The following is a 24,000-nucleotide window of genomic DNA, read 5'->3' on the forward strand; positions in this document are numbered from 1 at the left end:
AAGATATTGAGTGACCACAAAGTGAAGACACAGATTACCAAGCAGGAAAGAGGTGGATTGTATTGAGCATTTGGTACTTTAGAGCAGATATCTCCTAGAGGAATTATTTTTCAAAACTACACTAAAAAATACAGAAAATCCATTTTAAAAATTGAAGGCACTAGCAGTTTCTGTGCATCCTATGGGCTTGAAATTCTACAGATGCTGTGATCTGAAGTGCTACCGAGGGTATAGCTCAGAAGCCTTTAATTTTTGATGAGAGTCAGCCTAATTTGTCTGGAGAATTCATCTGGAGAGAGAGTCTCATTGCACTTTTCTTTCTGTCCATCATAAGAAAACATTGCAATTGTACTTGCCTTGACATTTAAACATTTGAAATAAGATATGTGAGTAGCTATTGGGTGGGGTTTTTTTTATTGTGAGCACATTCATATCTAAAGATAAGCTTGCCAAAATTTGATATATATCCAAATTATTTTACTTTGTGAGCTATGCATATCTCACAGAGAAAGTAAATGACTTTTCATGTAAGTTTGAAATACTGGGATCCAAATTGTTAGATAAAATTGGATATGATATTCTCCAGGAAGCACTTTTATCTTTCCTGTCTCCCAAGCTCCACATTTTGTTATTGGTTGAATTTTCTGGTTCCTAACTGGAATATCAAGTGATATCAAGTACTGCTGAAATACTGTTGTTGTAATGTTAGGGCCTAATAACATGTATATATAATTTCCCCAGGAGTATAACTAACAGTTCAGATAATTACTCATGCTTCTGTTTTTCTTCACTGTCAAGTGACCAATTAAATTTTGGAGGGAGAAAGGTCCTAAATTTAAGAAATTTCACTGTTTTATTTTGTGTCAGCTTTTTAGGAAATGATATCAGGTAGTAGAATACTTCCTGATGGTTTTTATTTATTTCTGTGTTGTGTGATGATAAAATGACATTTTTTACATTTGTTCATAGGAGATTATGAAGATATTTCTGGGTATTTAAACATTGGTTGTTTTTATAGTTAAAATATGTATAAAACATTTTTAAGCAGATGAACAAAAAGCAAAGCCCTTTAAACAAACCTCAGGCTTGATGTAGATACTAGGAAAGAAATAAAATAAGTTTATGTGGCTTGAGGTATGGCAGGAGTTATAAAATGCTTCAAATATATTTGTTGGAAGGAGGGTGAACTAGGAACTAAGTCATATTGCATAAGGAGGGAGAGAAGCAGGAACAGTCATAACAGAAATATGATGAGTCTTCTTGGAAGAGAAACATAGTCTTGGGTGGAGTATGAAGTATGTGGTTTCCATGTTACACTTAGATTTACTTTTAGTTAACATAGGGAACACAGAAAAAGAATGGTCTTTATTTTCCCAACTTCACCTGGAAAAACAAGCAGAAGTCAGGTATCAATAAGTTTGTGTTGAAGCAGTTAGACTGATTTAAAATGTTTTGTGCCTAAATACACCAGTTTCATAACAAGATCCAATGCCCAGTAACCCTCAAACCTTTAGTTAGATGGTAATGGCTTATGGTAGACAGGCATAGACCATACATTACAGTATATCAAAGTATATGGGTTCTAACTGAGCCAGAACAACATCTGAGTTTGATTATATAAATAATGTTCACAGACAGAAAAATACTGGACACTAGTGTTTGTCATTTCAGGTTCAAGTTGTTTGTACAATAAGACTAGTTATGAAAGAAAAGATAAAAATCAGTATCAAAACAGAAGTATAAAAATGAGACAATATGGCATGCATTTGAAACATTACCTCCATATCTATTTAAATATGCTATTAAAATAATGGGAAATAGATAAAAGAACCAATAAGGATAAAGGCTATCACAGTTTTCCTAGATAGTTTAACTGATTTAAACCCACCACTACAGCAAGGTCAAAGAGACTAGAAACTGCCTCAGCATATAATCTCTTTACCCAAATCATGATATCACAGAATTTTTAAAAATAGTAATCATATAATCCATATCATACCTGAAATGAATTCTACTGTATTATGCCTGACAAGTGTTCGACCAGCTTTTGCTTTTGCCCTCCCAAGGCAGTCCATTGCACTTTTAAATAGCTCTGATTGTTTTTTTCCTGACATCAAACCTAAGCTTTCATCCTTACAAATTGAACTAATTACTGCTAGTTCTGACCAAAAAAGAACACATTCACCAAAGAATTAAAATTGTGGCTAACCTAAAGGACAATGTAGTAGTAGATGGTGGGTGTAAGTAGACATTTCTAATATGTAGTTGCTCAGAAGAAGCAGCTTAATACATATGATCAGAGAGATGTATGACTAGGGAAGAAAGTAAGTCAGGCAAATAATTAGAGTGACAGATAACCAATGGATATCACACATGCTCCAATGGTACCCATTCAATGTTAGAGACCTAGAGGAAGAATCTTACCACATCGGGTGGAAAAAATATGGAAATGTTATGGGAGATCATGGGCAAGAGTTGCAAAGAATGAGAAAGCGTGGATGAGTTGTGGTTAGCCTCCCTGGAGGAAGTACTCACATCATTTAGATTATGGTTACATTCAAGTACAATCAAAAGGATTAAAATTATGCTTCAATTTCCTAAACAGCTGTTTCTTATTTATTTATATCTTATAGATAATAGTTACCTAATTCATGCTACTATTTCAATAAAATGTATGTTTTTATTTTTTAAAGTACCATTGGCTTGATTGCAGTCCAGATACCTAATTCATGTTATCCATAACTATAATAAGTCTACTTGTTGGTTCTCAATTGCCATAATCAATACTCAACATTCCCCTCATGGCAGCTATACAATTTCCAGGCATTGTATCTCAAGAGGAAATAAATTAGACTTTAGAGGAAATTTCCTTGCAAATAAAAAAAAACTGTCCTACTATGTTCACATTAAAGTGGAAAAAACTCAATTCCTTGAAGAGTTGTGCCACAAAATACATTTTAAAAAATAAGCCTTTTTATTTAAAGATTTGAGTTCCAAATTTTATCCCTCTTTCTCTCCCTCTCCTTCTTACTGAGGTGGTAAGCAATCAGATATAGGTTATACATCTGCAATTATGTAAAATATTATCATATTAGTCATTTTGTATAAGAAGACTTGAATGAAAGAAAAAAGTGAAAATGAAAAATAGCATGCTTCAGTCTGTGTTCCATCAATATTAGTTCTTTCTTTGGAGGTGGATATTGGAATTGTCTTGGATCATTGTATTGCTGAGAATAGTTAAGTCATTCACAAACAATATTGCTGTCACTGTGCACAACATTCTCCTGGTTCTGCTCACTTCACTATACATCAGTTCATATAAGGCTTTCCAGACCTTTCTGAAATCACCCTGCTTGTCATGTCTTATAGTATAATAATGTTCCATTACCATCACATACAACATCTTGTTTAGCCATTCCCCAAGGCATGGACATTCCTTTGATTTCCAATACTTAGCTAACACAAAAAGACCTGCTATAAATATTTTGTACAAATAGGTCTTTTTCTCTTTGGGGGGATATCTTTGGGATAAAAACCTGCAGCGGTACTGCAGGATCAAAGGGTATGCAGAGTTCTATAGTCTTTTGGGCATAGTTCTAAATGGATCTCCAGAATGATTGGATCTTTTCACAACTCCACCAACAGTGGATTAACATCCGATTTTCCCACATCCCCTCCAACATTAAATCCTTTTTTTGTTCTATTTTCCACCCTGAGAGGTGGGAGGTGATACCTCAGAGTCAAAATACAATTTTTAATGGATAAAGTGATACAAGTACAAACAGAATTGTAACAGGATTCTACCAGCTAGCTAAGTGAAATCTTCTGATCTGAGAGTATATTTAAGAAAAATTCTAAGAAATAGGTAATATTTATATAGGACTTGACATATTGTCTGATTATGTCCTCTCAGAAGCCTTGCAAGATAGCATAACCGACATTATTATCTCCCTATTAAAGATGAGGAAGCTGGAGCTCAGAGAGGTCATCTTTCACTCATTGTCACATCCCTAAAAATTGTCAGAGCACAAGTCACTCCCAATTCCACATCCAGTATTCTTTTCACTATGCCACTTTGCAGAGTGAGAGATTAGATTCTTTTATTTAGACAATTTCCCTTTTATCTACCAGAGGATGTATATAAAAATAACACTGGATTTAGTCAACTCTGCTATTCACTGCCTGTGTGACCTCTAGCAGATCATTCTAATTTTTCTACCTTCTTCATAACCTCATCTTTAATTTTTTTAAATTTTTTTTTCGTGAGAGAATTGGGGTTAAGTAACTCCAGAGGCAGTGCTCTATCCACTGTGCCACCTAACTGCCCCATAACCTCATCTTTTTTTTTTTTTTTAAACGGGGCAATGGGGTTAAGTGACTTGCCCAGGGTCACACAGCTAGTAAGTGTCAAGTGTCTGAGGCCGGATTTGAACTCAGGAACTCCTGAATCCAGGGTCAGTGCTTTATCCACTGTGCCACCTAGCCGCCCCATAACCTCATCTTTAAAATGAGATGGTTCGACTTGATAATCTCTCAACAAATCCCAACTAGTGCTAAGTACTCTAAAATGTCTTTTATGAGAAAAGTAGCCAAATTCTGAGGTAGTCATTTTTAAAATTGTAACTAGTGCACTGAGATTTCTCTTTTTTCCCCTTGGTGCCTCTGATGAATATTGGGGTAGGTGGATCACAAGAAGCAGGGGAGCAAAAGCCTTTCTCTAGGAGAGGTGGCTGAATATCTCACCTGAGGATGAAAATGAGACAAAGAAACACTTAGCTTAAGTTGACAAATTTGGAGTTACTTACTGATACACTGTCTTGTCCTTCAGATTGACGATATTAACCAAGAGAGGGCTTCATTTGAGTGTTAATTAAAATGAAAACCAACTAAAGATTCTCTGAAGGGTTTGGAGGGTTTAGAGGCTTCGAGGAAGTATATAGTTAGGCAAGGAAGAAAGTTTGGTGAAGACTATTAAGGTGACTAACTATTCACCTTGACGTAGTTCACTCTGTTGGACCACATATTATGTCTTGCATTTGTTTAGACTCTTTGAAGGAAAATTGGCTAAATCAAGTAAGCCCTGGAATCCCATGAAAACATACTTACTCATGGGGAATTCTAGCACCTCGTGGTTTTGGCTGCTTTGCTTTCTCTGTTATGGCCCTTCTTACACCAAATGCTTGAAGGTTTGTGGAAGCAAAAAAGCAAAGAGACAAAAAAAAAAGAGAAAATCCAAATCTTTATAAATTCCTGAGGTTCTTCAAATTTGTTGGAAATTTCCCTTTGAGGGATTGGCAGAGGCTCAGTTCAGTTTTCTATTATGAGAATCAATTGTCCCATTTTTAAAAATCCATAAGGATATTTTTTCCCCAAAAAATGTATCATAAGGTGCAAAAATAGAAATGACAGAGTTGTCTGGGAAACAGGTGGATAAGTTTCTCAGTACAGGAAAAACTCCTTGACTTGCCAATATTTATGTCACTTAGATAATATATAGTAGCAGCAGAATGTTATTCAGCTCTTCTTGTAGGTTCCTGCTGAAAATTGTGGCATTTTTCTTACAGAGGATGGAAGCATTTTCAATATGACATGAAAAATGATCACTTTTGATTGCTTTTTCAAAATAAGGATTTTTTGTTAAAAAAAGAAAAATCTATCCTAACTCCCACAATTTATCTAAAACTTTATAAAATTCACCTTACTGACATACATTCATATATATTCTGCTACTTTCTAAATATAATAATTGAGAGATTATAAAATCATACTAATATCTTGAATAATTAACTGTTTTCCCTAGAATTCTACCTAATATTTATGGAGGAAACCTAGGCTTGCATAGAGTATTTACAGGGTATACACAGGTGTGATGGGACACTTTCTAATGGATATTTCCTTTTGCCCTTTCCATTCCCCTCAGGAACATAACTGCTAGCTCTTGTTAATCATCATTTCTTTCTCTCTCTCTCTCTCTCTCTCTCTCTCTCTCTCTCTCTCTCTCTCTCTCTCTCTCTCTCGGCAGTTGGGGTTAACTGACTTGCCCAGGGTCACACAGCTAATAAGTGTCAACTGTCTGAGGCTGGATTTGAATTCAGGTCCTCCTGACTCCAGGGCCAGTGCTCTATCCACTGCACCATCTAGCTGCCCATTTTCTTTCTTTTTTCTTTCTTTCTTTTTTTTTTTTTTTTTGCTGAAAAAATAACCAACTTGAACCTAGCCCTTTCCTTCAGGGGAAGGTGCAATAGAAATATTTACCCCAAAGTTTGCTAACATATCCTACCCATAATTTATATTTGTAGTAGAGAGTCTGAATGAGTGTAAATAAGGAAATATAATGGTAACTGTGTTCAAATATTTAAAATTTCATCTGGTGTGCTTAAAATTTTTTAATTTGGAACCTAGCTAAATAAAATACTCTTCACTTAACAATATGTTCACTTTAATTAAGAATTCTAATATGCTTTTAAGTAATGGTGCATAAGAAAACTATATGAACCAGGACAAGTATACCTTGTTGGAAAATGAAACCTAATGAGTATATTATTTTAAATGATTATGTATAAGAATGTAGCAATCATTTGAACCACATAAATCTTTTTGGATTATTTGTGGTTCAAAAAATAAGTGGGCCACAGTTTAATATGAAAATAAATGTTTATAAAATTAAACTAAGTTTTCCAATCATATAATGAATGTAGGAAGATTTTTCAATTGACCAATCAATTTGGGGACTTCTGAACAGTGAGGCTGGAGGAATAAAAGACAATTGAAATTAAAAAGGTTATTATTCTACAACTTTTCATTTTCCTCCAAGAGTCCATTTTTATGATTCATCTCTAGGATCACCTCTAGGTATAATTGTAAAGTCAGCAAAATTTGACTTCGTTCTCTCTTCCTCTTCTTTTTGCTCCCCCTAAGCCATTAATTGTATCATTTGCACCTATCCAGTGGGGTCAGTGACCCATGATCTAGAACCTTTTCAAAATTTCCCCTTTGACCATATAAGCTTAAATGATATATATCCTCTTCTTTAAAATGGATAATCTGATCATTTACTTGGTACTAATGTACTATTGGGTGATAATGGATGATAATATTCTATTGCTCCCAGATAATATACATTTTATCTAGGACATCCTGGAGTCATTACCTAAACTCCAAATGACGATAATAAAATAAAATTCAGACATGCTGACTGACTGATAATAGTCGTAGGAAGGAAGGCTATTTGGCCTCCTCAAATCACAGCTACTCAGCAGGCAAGACTTGCCCTTTTTTCAAGTCTGTAAGAGCTATAGATAATAATCAAATTAATACAATGTAAAATCATTTTGAAAAGTAAGAGAAGTGTCCTTTAAATAAATGCAAAGCATTGTTCTATATTTATTAAGGCAACAACATAAAAGAATTAAAAATTCTTACCAGGAAGAGAAAAAAAAGAGTTATTTTTTTTCTGTTTTTACAACACTGAAACACTAATGAGATGTATAAATTTATTTTTTAAAATGTCAAATGACTTTTCTTTGGAGCATGGTCATAAACTAATGAGACTGGTGTGTCTAGCTCAATCCATTATAGTAACTACCATATTTCTTATGATAAATAAAAGCCTTTCTTCTTGAATTCTACATTATTTAGCTAAAATGTATTACTATCTAAATGATAACTTATAATACTTCCCTAAATTTAATTAATTCTAAATTATTAAGTATGTTGACTACCTATTCTCCTACACACATACCTAAAAGAAAAAAGGATGCACCTATGAAATGTTGATGGGAAATGTTAATTATCATTGTTCCCAGAACCAACCCTTGCAGAACCTCTTGTGTCCTCCCAGAATTTTTTATGTTTTAATTTATTGCTGCAGCACCTGCACTAAATGAAATTTGAGATTCTTAGAGTGAGATTTGAAATGCCTGGCATAAATCGGTGATAGCTAGCTACCAAGAACATTTGACAAAATCTGGAATTAAATGACCTATTCTGTCATTTGATAATTCATTTATATAATAATTTATGATTTATAGGTAAATTGAAATAATTTGTTTTGCATCTAGTTACCCTATCAATTCAAATGGAATGTCACAGAGCCCATCTGCGTAATGTTAATGCAATGGGAATGTGCTAACACTACAATGAAACAGATACTTCTGAGTTTTTATTAAGCCAAATAGAATTCTGATTTCTATTTTGACAAGAATAATATATAATGTTTAATGTTCCTAAGCACTCCATTTAATTTGAATAATATTGATTGAAACCTTGGCAAAAAACAAATAAATGTCAAGGTTGTTCTTAAAATTGAATGTGATGATTTCTTGATTTTGAGATGAACCCTATAAATGCACTTGGGCTCCTATTCAGAAAAAGATTTATGTATTGGGATGGAATGCAGAAAATACAAAGTCACTCATTTCCATTTCAGCATCTCACAAATTTAAGGTCAAATTTTGGCTACCCAGTGACGCATCTTAATCTGGAAACAAAAATGTGCTGTGTAAATCTCACCGAGTTCTTATCTGCATTGGGTGTTTATAGAAAGGATTATGAATAACATGAGCAAATTACTTAACAAGACCTACTTAAATATTTCAAAGAGCAATGTCCTAGATGTCCTAACATGTTATATGAAAGATAAACAGTGGAAATGCTTCCAATTAATAATGCACACTGTATGTTGCAAAGTAGCAAAGATGGTAGGCCTCTTATCCAAACTACGGTTTTAACTTAAGCAAATATATAGAAAATATGACTGTAGAGTTAAGCCTTATTAAGTCTTTCTTCTAAATCCACATGCAGGCATTAAGTCCCCTATTGGAGATGGACTGCTTATTTGCTAAGTGCAAAGATGGTTACAAAAGGGGTTTTCTGACTTTGAGGATGAAAGCTGAAGTACTCTTTAATTTTGGTTACTGCAGGGCTCATTTCAGCAGCCACAATAGTTATTTGGCTCAAAACCAAAAAAAAGTAGCAATACAGTACTTACATGTCTGTGGATCAAAATTAGATGAAAAATTGCTGTTTCTCATCTCCAAAGCTATTTGCTGCACATTTTATAACCCTCAAGATGCCTTTTGTAATATGTGATAACAGAGCCAACCGAAGCATCTGCCTGGAAAGAGATTACGTTAATTATGGACTCAATGTCCTATTTTCTGCAAGTGATCCCCAGAGAGTATCTTCCTGTTGGATGAGAGGTGTTATGATGCACATTAAAACCTACAAGTCACGCACAAAGAGGTTGTAAAAGTGAGACAAGGACACCTATAAAAATTCACCATTCTGGTAATCAGTTGTGGAAAAACCTACAGTAATATATTTTAAATTATTCTAACACCTGTTACAATGGACTTTTCTGTTTGCAAAGGACAAAATGAAGCTTGTAAAACAGCAAGATCCTGCTTGTGCTTCCATAACTGATGCAATGAAGGCATGATTATCTTTTTTAAAGTCTTGAGACATACTTCCCAGGAAAGTTTTCCTCCCAAACTTAAAAAAAAAAACTTTATCACCTACTATTGTAATAGTATTCTTGAAGTGTAGCTAAGTGGTTTTCCTGTCAACCATTGTTCTTGATAACACATCAAGTGCCTCATCATTAAGAATTCATTTGCCATTCAGTGTAATAGGGCTGCTCATAATGAATTCATTTAGTATTAATGTGAATGTCATGTGTATTTCCATGGAAATTCTTTGTAATTTAACATTGATTTAACATTATTAATGGACACTTAAAGCAAATTTTACCTTGTTCTTATTAATTCCAGAATTAGACCCCTTGATTAATAGCTTTTGAAGTAGAACTTTTTTTTTGAAATGCCACAGAACATAGAAGCACAAGATGCTGAGATGTTAGATGATTGCCTTGAAAAAACTATAATCATTTTTTAAAGAGACAGAGGATTACAGAGGAGTCACTACTGAATTTTATTTTAAACTTCAAAAGAGGAATTCTAGAGGATTTAGAATGTGACATTTTTTTATGTTGAGAAGGGAAGAAGGGATCAGAAAGAAATGCAATTACTTACATAATTTTTCTGCAAGTATCTTGTCTTTTAAACATTAAGCCAAGTATGGTATCCACTGATAACTTGATATTAGGATGAACCATTGCAAGATATTCTTAGACTCTTTTATGAAGACAGTGAAACATTAATAATATGCTTAAAATAACCCTAAAGTATAATATTGAGTTCTAGAAAAATCATCAAAACTTCAGGGGGCAAGCATTTTAGTAAATTGTAATTGATTTCTTTCTGTTTCTATATTGAAAAACAGCTTTCCAAGTTATAAAATTCCTAGTTTTTTTCTTAGATATAAAATTTGATCTCTTCTCAAATTGAAAGTTTTTTCAGGTATTTTTCTTAACTTTTGTTGTATGTTCTTTATATGAACATTTTAAACCATTTGCATACCTTAAAGTGAAGTATGAGTTCCTATTATAATTTGTCCCAAGAAGTCTCAAGATTTATAGATAATTTAATGTAAAAATATATATATTTCAGTATAATATTTATGAAAAAGATTACGCCTATCCATATCATAAGTTAGAGAAGCTTTAAGATTTCTGCTCCTTCTACCTGGAAATTCTCCATTTTTCTCATATTCCTAGTAGAAACATCAACAGGCTTGTAACCTTCTTTGTGACTTTGGATAATTCACTGAACATTTCCAGGCCTCAGATTCCTCAACTATCAAGGGTAGAGAATACGTTTACACAGAGTCTTTATGAAGAGAACACTTTGTAAACCTGAAAATGCTAAAGAAATGTGAATTTACAAGAAAAAAGCAATCCCAGGCATAATTTGTATTCTTGGAATGCTGTCTTAGACATTATTTCTAGGATGAGCCACATTTAACAATTTACAAATGACCTATAGGAATTAAATTCTCACCTTACAGATCACAAAAGGATTTTAAAGATAGTGGAATGTCAAATAGCTTTGGAATTCTAGGCATGTTTACAAGAGCATAGAAAAATGGCAAATGAGTTTTAAAATGGACATGTGTGCTTTCTGGTCTCCACCTTCACCACAGGAGAAGCAGGACTAGCGTGTCTGAGTCACCATCATGCCGCTGTCTGTCCACGCACAAGCTCTGCACACCCTCAAGGTGACCAGGCAGGAGACCATTGCCCAGATCAAGGCCCCTGTGCCATCCCTAGAGGTCATCACCCCCGAGGATCAGGTCCTGCTTCTAGGGGGCTCCCTGCTGGAGAATGATGCCATCTTGGGGTAGTGTGGATTGGAGCTGCTGTCCACTCTGGAAGTGGCTGGCCAAATGCTAGGAGTTAATGTCCATGGATCTCTGGCCCAAGCTGGAAAAGTGAGGGGTCAGACTCCCAAGGCAGCCAAGCAGGAGAAGAAGAAGAAGATAGGGTGGGCCAAGAGGAGGATGCAGTACAACAGATGATTTGTCAATGTGCTACCCACCTTTGGCAAGAAGGGCCCCAATGCCAACTCCTAGGCCTGGGTAGTCAGTATGTCCCCAATAAAGCCACTACAACCCTACAAAAGAAATGGACATGTGTATGGTAACGCAAACTTGAGACATTGAGCTTGAAGCTATGAGTATCAAGCCAGGAGAGGATCCTTAGACTGTTAAGGGTTAAAATTCTAGCTAAACTGTCTAAAATATCTAATGAGTGGTCGCCAATAAATTATAAGCTTTAGCAAGAGTTAGACTTTTAAGCATTTATTAAGGAGAATAAGAATTTGGTAAAGAGAGAGAAAAAGGCCTAGATTCCTATCTATTAAAGGGAGAGCACATTTCTAGCTCCCTTCTCCGCCAGAGTCCAGAGGAAAAAGAGTGAGACCGAGCGCCAGTCTCTTCCTTCCTCCTCCCACTAGTCCGCGTCACTTCCTGAAGCCTGGTCTTGCCCTCAAAGACCTTTGCTTCATGGGCAGAACTCTTCTACAGTAAGTATCCAGCAGGTGGCGTCATTCCAATCGTTACAGTCCCCCCTGTTGTTCCTCAAGAAACAAAATGTTTCCTTGACGGAACAGTAAAAACAATATAATAACTATTGCTAACTAATAATATGTGAACAACAATATAGAAAAGGAAGAGAGGAAAGTTTTGTCCAGAGGGGCGATTTTTTTTTTTTTTGTCCTCATGAACCGACGCTTTGACATTAGTCTTGCAAAGGGAGGGCCTCTGCAGAGAATACACGTTACAGATGGTGTATATTATAACAGAAAGAGAAAAGAGAAAAAAAAAAAAACAACAAAACAAAACTGTTCATTTAAAGTCTCTGAAAGTCTTTTCTCAGATGTCCTCTAGGTGTAGTCGTAGAATGGAAGTCTTTTCAGGGGTTGATGTGTGGATGCTGGTAATCAGCCAGGAAATTTCCTACAAAATTGAGCTTAACACAACTTTAAAATAGCTTTGTCAATAATAAAATCAAACAATGAAAGTTCTCAAAAACATGTCTAAGGGAATTCAGAATCTTAGTTGTTACACATGAAACATATAATAAAACAAAAATTGAAACATTCTTTAAAATTATAATCTTACTATAGTCCCCCCTCATGGAGGGTAATTGAGAAGACAATTGCTGCAATATTAATTAATAAAAATAATTTTTATCTTTGTTTTATCACTTTTTGCATCATCTGCCTAATTATCCTCATGCCATTATGAGAAATTTAAAAATCTAATATAATTGGTAACAGGTGTCAAGGCCAAATTCAACACTGTATTTATCATGACACCTGAGATAATTATGGGGGTTACCATAAAAGAACAGAGAAATGATGGGATATGAGCATTCCCACACTTGAGCAATATATACTGCCCATACAGTATGCCAGGCTTAAAATAGGTGGATGGAATATACGTCCATGCCACCGAACATATTGGAGGAAACTGAGTCAGACTTAATCAGATGCATGGGATTGAGATGTCCATGGCATCAGGCATATAGGAGGGAGCATAGAAGCCAGGTGTAGAAGTGAGATGGGTGGGATCAATACTTCCAGCCATCTGTACAATATTGTGGGGAAAAAAGAGTATAAAATATTAAACCAAGAGAATCCAACCTCAACATTTGTCAAAAGCCGTTCCCTCGGCCATACCTTGACTTCATGCATGTCTCCCCTCATGTGACAGTTCAGTGTCTGCTCCTTGAGCAATATGTATTCCTCTTGTGATTGGATGGCACCTTGGCCAACTGGCATCTGATAACTCAGAATAAAGGCAATTAATGTCTTAAATGATAAGTTCCCATAATCCAAGTCTCATATGGATTTAAAATTGAGGATAATAAATGATTGCAAAAAATGTGAATACATCTTGACTCAAAATATAATATATAATTATGCAACAATTTCAAATAATACCCTTTTTTTTTTACTTAGTATACAATTACTTTTGTGAAAAATCAGAACATACTTAAATACAAGTTAAAGCACAACAGAATCTCAAAGAACTTTTTTTTTGAAAAAAGAAAACTTTTACAAATGTTCCCCTCTTTTTTTTTTTGAATATGCTTATCAAAAATAATACTTCTAGAATCAATTTACACTTGCCATGGCAACCAATTTGCCAGGGAAATGCTTTGAAGAGTTTGATCAAATAATCAGTTGAGAAAAAATAACAAAAACAAACAACTCAGAATATGGGAGCACAATACTCCTAGAATTAACATTGTATTATGAAATCAAAACCATCTTGCAATTTTTTAAAATTAGATAAATGTATAGAAGAAAATACACATGGAACAATAAAAGACAGTGAAATTCAAACTAAGGAAATCTAAATGAGCATGAACTTAATATTAATGAGTATTACAAAATATAAACTTGATCGCATGACTATAAAAAGCTTTTACAAATATTCTCCTTGTTTTAGAAACTAAGTATAAGACACAATCTCAAAAGCATTAAAATCTCTATGAAAATAAACCTATACCATTAATTCCAAAATGTATATGTAATAGCATAGAAATCCTATGTAACCTCTGAACTGACATTAATAATCTGAGTGAATTCAGAACACTCTTGATTCCGATATCTAAAATCCCCAATACTCATATCAATACCTTGCTGCTTACTTCTACATTTCTGTAAAATATATACCCTTCCATGGCAAAAGAAGCAGAGTCTTGAACTATGTTGATTGTCATTCTTATTCAGCTTAAGTTTTTCTTCTTTAACCCCTCTATATTGTCTGTCGGGCTTTTCACCATACAAATGCTTTATAAGATTACTAATTAAAGACAAAAGCAGGTTAGCAAAATTATGAACAAAACGAGCATATCTGGAATTTAAAGAGTTTTCTAAGATTGTCTCAAAAGCACAGCCAGGCCAGGGAAGGGCTGAGCCTGAAGCTGCAAATGCAGGTAGAAAAAGTTGAGCATGCGCATCAGATCTCTGGACTTCCCAGGCAGGGGAAGCCATGGGCTTGGCCATAGGAGGAGTAGAGGGTGGGGTCTGGAGAGGAGGGGAGGGACCAGAGCAATTTGAATCAGACTTGATTTTGAACTCAGGCCTGGATTCCTCTTCCCCCACTTTGCCTCCAGGTGCTAGGGGATTAAAAGCTTCTAGAGGGTGGGTCATTGCCTCCAGGCATGCAAAATTAGAGCAACAATTAGTGTTAGAATTGGGAAAAGCTGCAGGAATCTCTTCAGGTTTCTCTGAAAAAGCATGGTTGGGAGAGGGAGTGATATTTCCTTGTGTGAGTAAGTTGCTGGCTCTTTTAACAAAAATAAAAAGAAAAATAGAAAATCCACAAAAACAAAGCATTAACATGATCTTATCTCCCATTTGTCTGGTTAAACAGACTAAAATCAAAAATAGGGTAATTAGGGAGTTTAAAAGGTCCATTCGAAAAAATTTAAAGGAAAACACAGCCAGTGCGCCAGTACTTAGCAGTTAAAGGGAGAGGGAGGGGAAATTTCTTACCCAACCAGCAGATCAGAAGACTGAGGGTTAGCTTTCCTCTTCGTGGTCAGCCATCTGTTAAGGGTTAAAATTCTAGCTAAACTGTCTAAAATATCTAATGAGTGGTCGCCAATAAATTATAAGCTTTAGCAAGAGTTAGACTTTTAAGCATTTATTAAGGAGAATAAGAATTTGGTAAAGAGAGAGAAAAAGGCCTAGATTCCTATCTATTAAAGGGAGAGCACATTTCTAGCTCCCTTCTCCGCCAGAGTCCAGAGGAAAAAGAGTGAGACCGAGCGCCAGTCTCTTCCTTCCTCCTCCCACTAGTCCGCGTCACTTCCTGAAGCCTGGTCTTGCCCTCAAAGACCTTTGCTTCATGGGCAGAACTCTTCTACAGTAAGTATCCAGCAGGTGGCGTCATTCCAATCGTTACAAGACTCACCATAGACCTGGAGGCCGCTTAATCTGGAGTACTGTTCTGACTCAAAAGCCAACCAAAATGTCAGGTATCATCAGCAATTACACCAGAAACCAAGCAGAAAACACTTGTTTCACCCTTATACAATGGCATGATGTAGCCATAACTGGAATATAGTAGGAGACTTTCACTGGTTTAACTCAGTGTAGAGCTAGAAATGGTCCAGAACATGTTTTGGAAAATAAAGAATTTTGCGTTCAAAAGTTTATTTTATTTATTTATATAAAAATTGAGATGTTTGTCAGTAAAAATGAAGAATGAGGCAATATGAGGATGTATTAAAATCATTTAGGATATGAAAGGAATATGCATGGCATAGGCTAGAACTAGGGAACTGGACATGTGCTTTCACTGATAGAGAGAAATCCCAGGTGAGGGCATTCCTTCTTCCAAAGCAGGTCTACACCTTCTCTGCAATTTCTGCCTTAATAGTTGCCTCAAGCATTGAGAAGTCACCCACACCAGTTAACTAGGATGCACTAGAGAAGGTACTTAAAGCAAAGTTGGACAAAAGGAAACCTATTTTTTGGCAGAAATGTCTTGAAGATCCAAAGAGTAAAATTTAGGGTGAATTCAAAGGAATACTATTCAGGATTTTGTTGTTCATTTGTTTTTCAGTTGCATCAGACTCTTTGTGACTCCATTTGGGGTGTTCTTGGCAAAGATACTAGAGCGGTTTGTCATTTCCTTCTTCAACTCATTTTACAGAAGAGGAAACTGAGGCAAACGGGGTTAAGTGACTTGTTCAGGGTCACACAGCTAGTACATGTCTGGGGCCAGATTTGAACTCTGGGAGATGAGTCTTCCTGACTTCAGGCCAAACACTCTATCTACCTAGCAGCCCCATACAGAGCACCTACTTACTGTTACTCATACATACCATTCCATCACTTGACTCTAGGCCATTACACAATTTACTCCCTTTACTGGAATATTCTCCCTACACACCTCTACCTCTTAGAACCCCTACTTCCTTTCAAGGCTCAGCTTTTAGTACCATATACTATAAGAGACCTTTTTTTTAAATTTCCCAGTTTATCACTATTACTATGCTGCCCTGCAGTTATTCTATATTTATTTTGTCTATAGCACATATTTATTTATCTACGTATGTGTTGTGGCCCCAGTAAAATGTAAGCTGTTTGAGGACAATGTCCTCTCCCTCCTTATTCTGTTGCTGCTTCTGGGCCTTATCTGCTGCTGCTGCTGCTACTTTTGTCCTTCTCTGTCCCTCTCCTTCTCCTCCTCCTTTTCCTCCTCCTCCTTCTCCTTCTTCCTCAGTGTCCTAGAACACAGTAGATAATATACTCCTCCTTGAGAAATATTCATGCAATAGAATTGAGATGTCATTAAGCCAGAACAACTATTGCTTGATTTTGATTCTTACCTTCTTCTCATCTCTTTAACTTCTCTGCAATCCAGTTTCCTCATCTGAAATAGGCTAATAATTTTACAGTTATCATTTTACAAAATGAGTTTAGGAACATTAAGTTAATGGCCCAAGGTCACAGAGATATTTTGTGCCAGAATGGAGTTGAAAAATCACTGGTTTTCAGGTGAGTAGTCTGTTGTTTTTTCCACTATCCCATTCTGTCCCTGGATTTTCTCTGCAGTGTGGTCTTTGCCTTTAGGTATCTCGATTTTAGACATTATCCAGGAAGATATTGAAAGGCAAAGACCCCATTATAGTCACTAATCCAGAAGAGATTCCACCTCTCAGAAGTAGTAGTCCTAGGTAATAAAAGGATAGAAAATGAGCACCATCTTCCTTCTGTAGAAAATAGTTAGTTGGAAACTCTTTCTTCAATGGCATTTCATTTTCTTCAGGTTGACTAGGACATAATTCATTACATGTTACTTGCCTTCCCATATTTTATGGTCCAGCCATACTGGCCTTCTTGCTAGTCCTCATACACAATGAACTATTTCCTGTCTCCTTGCCTTTGCAATGATCATCCCCCATGTCTGGAATGCACTTTCCCTCCATCCCTTAGATTCCCTTATTCCTTTTGAGACTCAGCTTCAGTATCACAATGGACATGACATCTTTCCTAATTCCACCATCTTCAAACAACTTCCTTCCCCAAGCTACCACATATTAATTTTGCTTTGGGCTTGTCTCAAGTCTCTCCATCTCCAAAATCTTATATAAAATCTTATGTTTAGCTTTTAAATCTCTTGGCAACCCGTCCCCTTCCTACTTTTCCACTTTTCTGATGCTTTACTCCCTCCCATGTCCTTTTTGATCCAATGATATTGGCCTTTTGCTTGTCCTTGTACAAGACACTCCATCTCCCAAACCTGGGCCCTTTCATTGGCTTCCCTGTACCCCCGCCTGAAATTCTCTCTCTCCTAATTTCTGCCTCCTGGCTTTCTTCAAGTCTCAAATAACCGCCCCCCTTCTGTAAGTGACTTTTTCTCTCCACCCCTCAATGCTAGTGCTTTCCCTTTGAAATGACCTACAAAATATATATATAATTTTTTATGTACAGAATATGCTTTCTCTTCTATTCAAAAGTCAGCTCCTTGTGAACAGGCTTTTACCTTTTTTTGAATCCCCAGTTCTTGGCATAGTGCCTGGCACATAATAAACATTCAGTAAATGTTTCTTCATTTGATGTAATTTCGGATTTGAGTCACTCGGTTACCAAATCCTGCTTAAAGTAAGAGATGAGATGCTACCCTAATACCTTTGTAGGGTAGCAATCAATAAATCAGAGATGTGCATAAGCCCTAGACATCCTTATGAATCAAGCAATGAATCATAGGCTAAGTTGGAAATGTCTTTGGCTAGTTTAGATATCCTTGAAAGCCATTGGATGAAGTGAAATGATGCCATCTGGGCAATATCTTCAGTTCTATTGAGGAGATTGGTCATACCCTTTGGAATTTGTAGAAAATACGAAATCCAAAGATCTTAAAATTTGGGGAATTAATTATTGGTGGAAGCTTCCAGCCAAGCTTTCCTGAAAATGAATTACTTTGGGGTCTGAAGTCAAAGCAAAGGAGTGTTTAATGTTTGTTTTCCCCATTGGCTCAAGGAGGACCTTGTCAGTGGAGTCCCAGTAACATTCTGGAATAGTATAGTTGACAGTAGTGTCTTCAGAAGACCTAAGAATAGCCTAGAGATGATGAAGAAGGACAGAATCAAGGCTATGTACACAAAACCTAGCAGAAAAGCTAGACCATTGAGTTCTCAAGCCAATGTACTTACAGAAGCTGTGATTTGTGCTTTTATTCCATAAACCTAAGCCCCTTTCCCCCTGAACTTGGTAGATGTGGGTGGGAAGGTGTGTCTTTGGGATTTAAATATTTTATACCTCCAGTTCTAACTATATCATCTCAGTAAATATGCCTTTCAGGAAACTATGCCTGGCTAATTAATTCATATCAACTAATAATAAAAGAGGAATAAACCCTGGTAGGGGCTTATAAGCTATTATACTAGAAAAGCTACCCAAGGCTCTCATAGTAATCCTCAGACCCTGAGGTAAAGTCGTAACCTTTCTCTGGAGATCTGGTTTGCCAATGTAAGCAATGATGAGAACATTGAATCTAGAGACTGTGCTACATATATATGTGTGTGTGTGTGTGTGTGTGTGTGTATGCATGCATATATGTATATACACACATATATGTGTGTGCTGTATATGTTTATGTATGTATAAATATGTATACGTTTTTATATGTGTGTATATATACACACACACACATAAGTGTTATCTGCTCAATAGAATGTTTATTTTTTGGCTTTGTTTCCCCACTGACTAACACAATGCCTGGCACATAGTAGAGCTAAATAAATCCTTGAATTTATTGCTTAGTTGATATAATTAATAATAATAATAATAACTGGCATTTATATAGCACTTCCTGTGTGCCAGGTACTGTGCTAAGTACTTTATTATCTCATTTGATCCTCACAGCAATACTGGGAAGTAGACGCTATTGTTATCTATTTTACAGATGAGGAAACTGAGGCAAACAGAGGTTAGGTGACTTAATCAGGGTCATATAGCTGATAAATGTGTGAGGTCAGATTTGAACCTGGGTCTTTTTTATTCCAGGCTCAGTATTCTATCCACTGAACCACCAACAATTAAAAGTTTTCATTTTTTTCAAATCTGGAGGGAAGACAAAGTTTTCACATATTTTAATTTAGACAAATAAGATTATGTGGGACACAATGAAATCATGTTGGATATTGGGATGATACACTGAGAACTTGATATAGTTTTTTCTGTCTTTCTTAGTAAACTAAGGGGCAGCTAGGTGGCACAGTGAATAAAGCACCGGCCTTGGATTCAGTATTACCTGAGTTCCAGGCTCAGACACTTGACACTTTCAGCTGTGTGACCTTGGGCAAGTCACTTAACCCTCATTGCCCTGCAAAAAAAAAATAATCTAAGTGAAAATTATGTTTATGTGTTTGTTTTCTTTAATCTTTAAGTAACAGAAGATCCCTAGAAAATCTGTAAATTTTTGGCATGTTCTGCCCCAGCAAACTGAGTATAAAAAATTGGAGACATTCTAGAATATGCAGATTGTGCCCATTTTAAGTAAAATCAATATGTAGAATCTTAACTTACAGAACATTTTAAGAGTTACTTGTCTTACAAATGGATTCTTCATTTTAAAGAAAGTTTCCCCAAGACGTTCCCTTAAAAATAGGCTTCCTAATTAATATAAAATGTAATTTTATTGACAAGAAAGAAAAATAGGTACTGTTTCACTGAAGCAAATTAGACCTGTACAGAGATTTCTAACCACATGCAATAAATTACAATGAATTATGTATCTTTTATAATTCTTTTAAAATTATTTGGACCTTTGGCAAGTAACATACTTCATTTTACCAGTTAAAGAAATTTTGGGGTGAAGTATTTAGTATTCAAAGTGAGTATTACTTTTAATGGGTCAGTACTTTGTGTTTGTATAGTGGTCCTTTGAATTATTAGAAATTCTTTGCATTCATTTACGTGAGATTATAATGAAGACTTTTGAAAACTTCTGATTTAATGAATATATACAAACTACTTTTAAATTACCATTTTCACTGTTTCCTGGGTTCTATTTGATAAAAAATATGACGGTAAAATCAGTATTTTTAAAGAGTTACAGTACAAAGATTATGCATTTAAATTTTGCATAAAGAAATTATTATTAACTTATACAACAAGACTATGAATAAAATTTTAGACTTTATGATAAATCTGAGGAAAATGACACCTCAAATGCTAGGCACCTATCTATCTGTCTTGCAACTGTGATCACTACTACAGTGAGGATTTATTCTCTTTGGCTAGGGAAAAACATAAAAGTTCTCTCTGTGAAAATTGTCAAATTTTATTGAGTGAAGTTTGAACTGGAATGTGATTTTTGCAGCTGAGATTTGAATATCTAAAAATATAAAGTTGTAATGGACATTTTTGAAATACATAGCAAGCAAAAAAGAAAAAATAGAATTGTAATAATAATACCTTTAATTATATTTTTAAAGTGCTTTAATGAGACTTAAATAAGGTAGCATTTTTGTGGGTTTCTAAGAGATTTCAGAGACCATGTGGTCAGACTCCCATATGTCCTCAGTATTGATTTTTCTTTGCTTCCTTTTATCTTACTATTTTCTAGCTTTCTGTAGGGAACACATGATTCTAAAAGTTTTACTTTATGTATATGATGTAAATTCGGGAAGTGATTGTGGATCCCATTTAAAATAAGAATTTTTGTTTTTATCAACTGAAAATGGAACTTCGGTTCAATTCATATCATCCTTGGACCTCACGAAGATGATTGTCTGTAAAATTAAGCAGCATATTAAGAAGAATAGCAGGATACACTGTCAGCAGGAAGAAATAAGTGAGAGAAGACAATAGAACTATAAAAAGCAGGCATAAGAATTATGAAATTAGTTGTGTGGGGCAGCTAGGTGGCACTGTGGATAAAGTGCTGGCCCTGGATTCAGGAGGACCTGAGTTCAAATCCAGCCTCAGACACTTGACACTTACTAGCTATGTGACCTTGGGCAAGTCACTTAACCCTCATTGCCTCACAAAAAAAAAGAAAGAAAGAAAGAAAAGAAAAAGAAAAGAAATTACAATTGTCAGATGTTGCTCATTTTGGGGGCAAAGAAAAATAGCACTATGTACCTTTCAATCACGATAGCCCTTGAGGTATTTAACCAAATAACATAAAAATTGATGTTCATAATGGTGATCTTGAGACATGAGGACAAAGTTGAATTACATTCAGTGTTCTCTCTTTAAGGAAATATTAATTATATTAATAAATATATTCTTTGAACATAAAGATTATTTTTCTGAGAAATTCACCCATGGGGAAAACCTCATTCCTCTAATGATTACAAAACAAATGGAATGTTTCAAGAGGTGTTCTGAGGTGCAAATGAGATAATGGATATAAAGAACTTTGGCAAGCCTGCAGTTTACTTAAGACTTCATTTTCTGAGGCTTTCCTGCTGATCTCAAGGCAATGTTATGGAGTGATATATGAGTATGCCGATAAATGTTTAACCACTGGGCTCACTGGGGGAAAAAGTATATGTACATATACTTCTTTTTTGGGGGGGAGGGCAATGAGAATTAAGTGACTTGCCCAGGGTCACACAGCTAGTAAGTGTCAAGTGTCTAAGGCCAGATTTGAACTCAGGTTCTCCTGAATCCAGGGCAGGTGCTTTATCCACTACACCACCTAGCTGCCCCAGCATTATCTTTGAATACCAGAATCACTACCCTGCCATGATCAGGTACCAGAATTGTGCCCTCCCTGTTAAATGTCTTGACTAAGTACTAAACTGTCTAAATATAGAGAGGTTCATCACAAGATTGTCTGTAAGGTAATGTTTGTTGGATTTTTTTTATTGATCTTGTTTTTTTTTTTTTTAACTATAGATGTTAAGGACTAGATACTGTGTCCCAAAGGGAGCACAAATTGTATTTGCAGAGGTAATACACCCAACAACAAAAGCACAGAACTTCGAAGCACTGAAAACATTCGTTCACACAATGTTTATTGAATGCCTGATATGCATACAGCATTGGTGCTAAATTCTGTGAGATATACAAGGTGCCCCCAAAGTCTTAACGCATTCTTTAATCACTAAGACTTTTGGGACAGCTTGTATAAAGGTGAAAATAAGTCACAGTTATTAATGTCAAGGGGATTTCATTCTTTCAGGAGAGTCTAGTCTCTATCTGAAAGTAGAGAAATTTCTGGTTGATTGATGAGAAATATTGACAAGAACACAATGTGTATTACACATGGATATTCTTGGTCCTTGTGACTAGGCATTTGTTTCATTCTTTGTATTGCTAACTCCTAGCACACAGTAGTTGCTTAACAGATGTTTGTTGATTGATAAATTGTTGGAGAGGAATTATGCTCTTACCTAGTCTTTTTCCTTCATTTTTTTATTAGACCTATAATTTCATTGGTATAGGGAACTCTTGGTGGGGAAATTCCCTCCAACAAGTCAGATAACTACCTGCTCTGCAACTTCTTAGTCTCAGAGAGTGGGTTAGTACACTGAGGGGTAGAGTTATTTGCTCAGGGTCAAACAGCCAGTATGTGGCAGTGGCAGGCCTTTCTAAGGTCTTTGTGGTTCTGAGGCCATGTCTATACCCAAGATGCCATGCTGCCTCTCATAAAATCTTAGTCGGATAATTAAACTAAATTGACAAGGATGTGGACATGTTTGCACTAGTGAAAACTGAAGGACTATAGAGAGTAATTAGCAATGTGGCTAGTTAAGAGGGCTTCTAGTGGGCTTCCAGAGAGACTAGTGTACAATCTAGATTTAACATCCTCATTAATGATCTAAAAGAAGATAAACATAAAGTTAATTAAATTATCAGAGATGTTCAGAGAAAAGATGTTGCAAAATAGTAGTCAGGATTGAGAGATATATATTTTTTTAAAGTCCCTTGAGAATGTTAGTGATATGGGCAAGAAATAAAATCCAGCTTGGAAATGCAGGGTAATGTATCTAGAGGGAAAGTAATTTTAAACTCTAATATTAGATAAGATGGAATTAGAATACAGTGATTCTGAAAGAGGCCTAGGGTGATGGGAAGCAGCAAATTAAATATGAGCTTGAAATATAACATGGTAGCAATGTTACTGTACTTAGGGCAGTATAAACTCAGGCACTGCATAATAGAGAAGATAAATAAATGCTTCTCTCAACTGGTGAAACCATGATTTCAGTTCTTTGCTAAACTACTAGGTAATGAAAGGATCATTTAAACCTAAATAAAACTAGAGAACAAAAGGTTTGATAGAATTAAAACCCTTGCACTAAGAGGAAAGGAGGGTTGATTAGTGAGCCTTTGTGTATACATATATTTAGAGACATATGTAGGCCTGTGTGTATGTGTGTGTGTATATATGTGTGTGTGTGCGTGTGTGTGTTTGTATATATGCATGTGTGTACATCCACAAACACATGTCTATATTCACACTAAGACTTTTGTTTTGTGTGTGTAAGTATGAGAGAGTGTGTGTGCACGCATACGTGTGTGTGTGTATGTGTGTATGTGTAATAGCAATAACTTCCATTAAGTAAATCCATTGACTTATAAAAAATACAGTATACTCATGTGGACACTCCAATGGTAG

The 24,000-nt window shown here is 35.6% G+C and overlaps 1 protein-coding gene and 1 pseudogene across 4 annotated transcripts in view; both read left to right on the forward strand.

The window, feature by feature from the left end:
- The window catches only part of RELN (reelin), a 577,995-nt gene that overhangs the window by 175,835 nt on the left and 378,160 nt on the right, over window positions 1–24,000 (forward strand). The window lies entirely within an intron of this gene.
- LOC122727863 lies at window positions 11,074–11,469 on the forward strand (annotated as a pseudogene).

This window comes from Dromiciops gliroides, chromosome 5, assembly GCF_019393635.1.
Source record: "Dromiciops gliroides isolate mDroGli1 chromosome 5, mDroGli1.pri, whole genome shotgun sequence".
Classification (NCBI taxonomy): Eukaryota; Metazoa; Chordata; class Mammalia; order Microbiotheria; family Microbiotheriidae; genus Dromiciops; species Dromiciops gliroides.